Source organism: Sarcophilus harrisii, chromosome 3 (assembly GCF_902635505.1).
Source record: "Sarcophilus harrisii chromosome 3, mSarHar1.11, whole genome shotgun sequence".
Lineage (NCBI taxonomy): Eukaryota > Metazoa > Chordata > Mammalia > Dasyuromorphia > Dasyuridae > Sarcophilus > Sarcophilus harrisii.
Genome location: NC_045428.1, coordinates 261,337,975 through 261,345,015, shown reverse-complemented (window position 1 = coordinate 261,345,015; position 7,041 = coordinate 261,337,975).

Genomic DNA, 7,041 nt, shown 5'->3' with positions numbered 1-7,041 from the left:
AGTGGTTAGAGGTCAGTGAAATGATACTTTTCAAAGAAGTCATATGTTACAGTGCTGCTACATTGTTCTGAAGTTGGAGCTGGGGAAGACTTTAGTTTGAATGCTGTAATAATACTAGGCAATTCTTTGTGCCTCAAATTCCTTACATGTAAAATGGGAATGGGGAAGCTGATAGCCACATTGCTAGATGATCAAGAAGAGTTTGACTTGACTGAAAGGACTGAACAACAACAAAGGATAACTGGGAGAACCAAATGAGATTACAGATGTAAAAGTGCTTTGCAAATATAAGTGTTTTATATATATACACATATGTGCATGTGTATGTACATATATATGATGCTAGCTTATTATTATTATAATTATAGTTATTATTGTGGTTAGTGGAAACAACTACATTTCTAGTTACAGGGCCGGCATTAGAATTCTACCTTTGCTAATTAACTTGTATCATCTTAGGCAAGTTAAACATTCAGGACCTCACTTTCCCTTTTTGTAAAAAGAAGAGGTTGGGCTCAATGATCTTTGAAAACCTTTTCACCTCTAAAACTGTGGTTCGAGAGAAGATGGGTAGCTCATTTAATGAATTAGTAAATTTATCAAATATTGATTAAGTTATAGTCTAAGGGTTCTTAATCTAGGATATGTGAATTTATGAATAAAAAAGTTGATAAATGTATTTCAATATGATTGATTTCCTTTGTATTCCTATGTATTTTCTTTTATGTATTTATGACAAACATCATTTTACCAAGTTTGTAAGCTTTGCCAGACTGCCAAAGGGGATTTATGACACAACAAAAGTTAAGAATCTCTTCCTTAGTCCTTGCTCTACTCTATGAACTTCTGCAGATTATTACAACTCTCTGAATCTCACTTTTATCACCTACAAAATAATGTCCTTGTATTAAATGATCTCTAAGATTCCTTCCAGGGCTAAAGTGCTATGATTTTTTAGGAAGGCTTCATTTATTTGGGAACATTAGGAAATGAGTTTGTTCCAGATGCGTGAATTCCAAATAAGTACCTCTTTAGTATCAAAACTTTTTTTTTTAAAAAAAGAATGCAAATATTATTGAAACAAATCATAGACATAGTGAATATAACATAACCTTTTCTTTCTCTGTCACCAGTTGAGATGTCAGTTATTAAATCATTACCCAATACCCATATGTATAATTCTTCTTTCCTTAGAGTATTTAAGCAATCTTCCTTTCTTTCCAGAAGGCACTGTTTCAGAATTTTCAAATCTGGGCTATTAGAAAGACTACTCCAAGCCTGATGCTGTGCACAAATAAACAAACAATTTTCAGCTTCCTTTTCAATCTTAAATGATTGGGTCTGTGAGTGTTGTTTTCTAGGACTATTAGATTCCTTTATTTTAAAAACGGGGGTTCAGGAACTCTGGGTACTCCTACAGGAACTGGACTCTGTGCAGGAGCTTACTACCACATGACTGAAAGTCTAACTGTGTCATGTGTCTTCCTGTGACTGGATCCAGGAACTCCATTCCACCACTGATCCTGTTACTTCTCTTGGGTTGACAGGCTGCCATCTTTCAAATTATGAAGAGAAAAAGTGAAGGATGGCACTTGGTGAGGCTATGCTGAAATATCCCCAGTACCAGGTATCATTTATTTGCCCAATTCTTTTTGGCATCCTTCCAGAAGGGGAGTATTCCCCTGCCCTCTTTGATAGTCCCAAAACAAAGAGATGACTTCGATCTCCAAAAATTGGGTCAATCAATTCATCAATCCATAAACAAAACTTGAGGAGATGTCTCATTCTTAATGAGGTATATTCCAGTAACTGTCCCCTAATCTTATCAAGAGTAAACAGCTCCACAGAAGACATAAGATCCCCAATGTTTATACATGCTTTATTGTAAGTTCATTAATATGACCAGGGACTAATAATATGACTATCTTGATCAACCCCTACATTACTAAGATATTTCAGTTATATCATGGACTAAATATGAGAACATAATTCACAAACTTTTAAACGCTTAACATGGGCTACTCATTGTTATGGGAGCCGAGGGTTCAGGATATAAAGGGTCAGGCTTTGCCATGAAGAAGCTTACCTTTTAATGGGGGCAAAATTTCTATAATAATAATGATCGTATTTACATAACACTGAGATGTGTGAAGAAGTACTTTATAAATGTAATCTCATTTTATTCTCATAATGACTGAAAGGAGGGCTCTATTATTATTACATTCACAGATTGAAAAACTGAGGTAAACAGAAGTTAAATCATTTGCCCAGGGTCACCTTAGCACTCTATCTGCATTATCTAGCCTAGATTTATAAATATATACCCATATGTATGTTTATGTCTATGCATGTACAAAAATGTCTGTATATACAAAATACAGGTGAAATAAATTTGAGCAGTGTACACTGGGCTGTAGAGCTTACAAAAGGCCTTTTGTAGAAGTTATTTTTTAACCTTACTTTTGAAGAAAACTGGGGATTAGAAGTAGTGAAGAGGGAGGCAGTTCCAGGGAACTGTTCCATGGGAAATTGATATATAAATAACTAATTTGTGTAACAATCTGCTTGTAAACTTGGGACTGCCTATACTGTCACTTTAGTGACAGATAGTATAATACAGAGTCTACGGCACAATTCCATACTAGGCTTCTCTATTTTAGCTAGTGTCATGATGAGGTGCTGTGATAAAGGAAAAAAAGAACTGAACTTGACATCAGGAAATGGAACTTTTTCTTACTTTACTACTTGTATCAGAGCCTTATACTGAAACATTTCTCATGTATTTGTGCATGTGTTCAGGTTATTTATTTCTAAGGAGCACATTTCCATGTGTTTTGGCCCCAAGTCAAGGGGTATTTATGATGAAAACTTCTGGTTGGTCCCTTGGTTCTCATGACAGATAGGAGGGGGTTGTGTCAACAACTTCTAATTGACCTAGGTTGAGCCTTTGGAGATTTCTAGTCCCATTTCTCAGAAAACTGGTCAGATGTTGTGGGCACATGCTTGACCAGAACTGGCCTGAGCATGTTTAGCTCCATGAGATATAAAAGTATTCTTGTCCAACCTCACACTATAGGAGTAGGTCACAAACCTACTTTGAATGTTGGTTTCTTCATCTGTAAAAAATGAGGAGACTGCATTCACTAAAGACCCTTGATAGTCTTTTCTAGATTAGTGATAGAATTTACTAGCTTAGTGAGGATAATTAGTGTGAGTACATAACACAAAACCATGAAGCAGCTAGGTAGGACAGTGAATAGAGTTTCCTTATTGGGAGTCCTCTATACTACATTTATTCTTAAATTCCAACTTTTTCACATAGGTTCTTTTCTAATTAGCTTTCCTTCTCTGTTTCATTCTGAGACTTAAACTAGGTGTGTGTGTGTGTGTGTGTGTGTATGTGTGTGTGTGTATATATATATATATATATATATATATATATATATAAAATATTTTTAAAGACTTAAAAGCACTAGATAATTATGAGGGATAACTGGCAAATATAAGCTAAGACAACAGGAATACACCGGACAATGAGGCAGGATAGCATGATTGTTTACCAAGGGGATAGTTGGGTAGTAGCAGGACATGACATCAATAAACTCTGTTGAAATACGTGGCAAGAGCTAAGAAACATAGATGTAGAGTCATATGGGACCATAAAGATGTAGTTCAGCATTGTCAAACTTATAGCCAGCATAGAGGGAACCAGATTAAAATATGATTTGGGTTAATGCTTAGCAAAATAAATAAAAAGACAACATGATGCTAATTTGTGGTTTTCTAATTTGATATGTATTCAGAGAGATCCTTTTCTATTTGAGTTTGACATCACTGGGTTGATCTAATCTCCTTCCACTCTATTACAATGCCCTCAAATGACTTACACACATTATACTTTCCCAACTTGATATTTCCCAAAAGAAATAAAATGGGTCAAGAGACAGCATAGCATGTGAAGAGACAGCTGGTCTCAATAGGGCACCTGGGTTCAAATCTACAGCCTGGCTTTATAATAATGGGAAAGTTACTTAACCTCAGTTTTGGCAAACTCTTAAAGACTCTTAGCAATAGCAGATGTCAGGACCATAACTGATAGATGTTTCTTCACTGGGAGTTCCTTACAATAATGAAATCACAGCTCTAGACTAAAATTAAGATGGGCAAGCTCAAGATATTATCAGCAAAGTTTGCTTTAATGATTATTTTTTAAGAGAAATAAGTAAATATGAATGGCTTATGTAAGGATTTTTTAAAAATACCTTTTCCATTTGATGAATGCAGAGAGTATATATTCCTTACATGTATATAGAATCTAGTGAACATCTTTACCTTAGCAAGTATAATTTAGAGTATAATTTATTACTTAAAGTCTAACTTCAGTTGCTGCTGTCCATGCTGCCAAACTAAATTATATGGTCACTATGTAATGGATTCCAGGAAACAGTGAGGTAGTCAATGATTTGTTTCAGATTTTTTCCTCACTAACTAAATTTTCTGGTGATTTAGCTAGCATGGGAGAAGGTCTGGTTCATATTGTTACTTCACAGCTGACACTGACAGCAGCTTCTGTGGAGAAAGTGTAATGCTTTTTACTTCACCCTAATAACCACACATTCTGAAAAAGGATGTCATGATTTTGTAGAAAACATGTTGTGGTGGCAACTTGTCCCCAAACAAATTCTCTTTACCAGTGTACAAGCAACCTGTACACACTTGATCTATTTTAATTATGAACTGGAATTATTCCCTCCACTCATACCTCTGCCAAATTATGAAGTCGAGAAAGTCAAATTACCTTTTCAGAGCCAAAGATGGTTGTCTTAGATTGAAGAGTCCTTAGTTATTTGATGAATTCAGCTGCCAAGCTAGCTATTTCAAGCCTAGAAAACATGTACATATACATATACTGGCTATTTCAAACTCTGTGTGTGTGTGTATGTGTGTGTGTTTTCACATTTATTTAGGCATTTTCCCACAAATTTGAATTGGTTAGAAATAAATGTTAACTTTGCATACAGGAACTTCAGAACAAATAGCAATTCAGACACTGTAACCCAGCCTTTTCACTAAAAAGTTGTTGCTTACTTCATGACATCAACATTTTAAGACTAATCTTAACTTTAGCAAATTCATGACAAAGCATGTTTATCTCCTTACTTGAAAATTAAGTTCTGGGGGCAGGAACTGATTTTTCGTAATTCATGTTAAATTGTTTATAGGTGCAGAATACATGTTCAGAAGTGGTCCCTATGTTGATGAATTCAGCTTAGTTATCTTCCCTTAAGAGGCCTTTCTCTTAGGACTAGGAGGGGGAAAGACTGAAGACATTTGGAAGTGACAATTTTGTTCTGAGAACATTAACATTTTATTTTTAAAGTTTCTTCCTTGTTTAATACAATTAAAGAGGATTGTAAATATGTGAAATGAGTAGGCTAAAGAATACGGTCAGCTAGGTGGTGCAGTGGATAAAATGCTAGTCCTGAAGTTAAGAAGACCTGAGTTCAAATTTGACCTCAGACACCTGACACTTCCTAGCTCTGGGACTCTGGGCAAGTCACTTAACCCCAATTGCCTCAGGGGAAAAAAAAAAGAATAAGGTCAGACAAAGAAGGTGGTTGCTGAGGCTACAACATGTAACAGAGCCTTGAAAAGGACTTTTTAATATTGTTTTTTAATCAATGCAATTTTATAAATGCAATAAATGCACATATTTTATATGTCCAAAGATTCTACACTTCCTGGCAATTATGTGATGTCAATTTGAGGTAATATAAGAAAGGCTAAAAGCTGCTAGTGATAAAGGCAAGTTAGGTTCATTTAAAGTTCTTGTTGACTTCCAGTTAATTGGCTTCTCCCTATTTGATTGTTTTAATCAATAGTATCCCAGTAGAGGAGGTTGATTAGGGAAAAAAAAAGGTTGCATATGAGTATGTTTATATATGCACACATACAGTTTTATAAAAAACACATAAACATGCATATCTATTTATATACACACATATACTCATGAGCTCCTTTTTATACACAACTATGCTGGTAATTTATCAGTTGGGGAAACAAAATTATAGGAGGCTCAGGTTCAGGTGAATTTTGTAATTTTATTTTAATACAAAATAAGGAAGAAAGAACTACTAATCAGAGCTGTTGGTAGGCTGCCTTGTATATACCAAGTTCTCCATTTGTGTAATTACTTAAACAGAGTCTGGATGGTCACTTGCATGAATCAATTGAGCATCATTTCTACTGTCAAGTTAAGGGTTTGAACTGAGATGACCTTGAAAGTATTTTCCAACCCTATATTTTCATAACAAGTAGGCTTGTGCCATTCAGTTAGTGAATGCCAGAACTTTTATGTGAGAGATTTCCAAAAAGTTTATATGACTTTCCTCTGTGCTTATCAATACTTTTTATCCTTTTAAGAGTCTTTCCTTTCCTTTTCCAAATGGCTAGGGTAAGACCGATTTAGTCCTTTGTGCTTTCCTGTTCTCTCCCCATAATTGTGCACATACCCTCCAAATTAATCTTTCTGAAGTTTTTAAATATACTAATACCAAACGGATTTGAAGATTTGGCAAATAGGAAATGTCCTTGTTCTGGGGTCAGAAGTCTTTGAGTTTAAATGCTGTCCCTGTCCTGCCCCTCATTACCTTATGTGACCTAGATCTTACCTTCCTCTTAACAAGAAGCTTCACCTAGATGCCCCTGAGATTTCCTCCAGCTCTAAATCCATGACTGTCACAATGTATGGCTCCAAAACTCTAACTCTTGGATTGGCAAGCTCTAATTTCAGAGAATAAATGTCAGTCTGCTGCCAAAGCACTCAGAATTTCTACAGAAGATTTAACTTCCTTTGTCTGAAACACGATGAAAAAGAGAAATGGGAGGAGTTAATATGTGATGATCTATACCACTATCCAGACATGTTCAAGAATTGGCCAGCTCTCATTCCACCTTTTCTGTTTCCATAGTATTCTGACAATTTGGACCTGCTATTGGTTGACTGCCAGCTTTGCTTGTTTCCTTCACGAAGAATGGCAT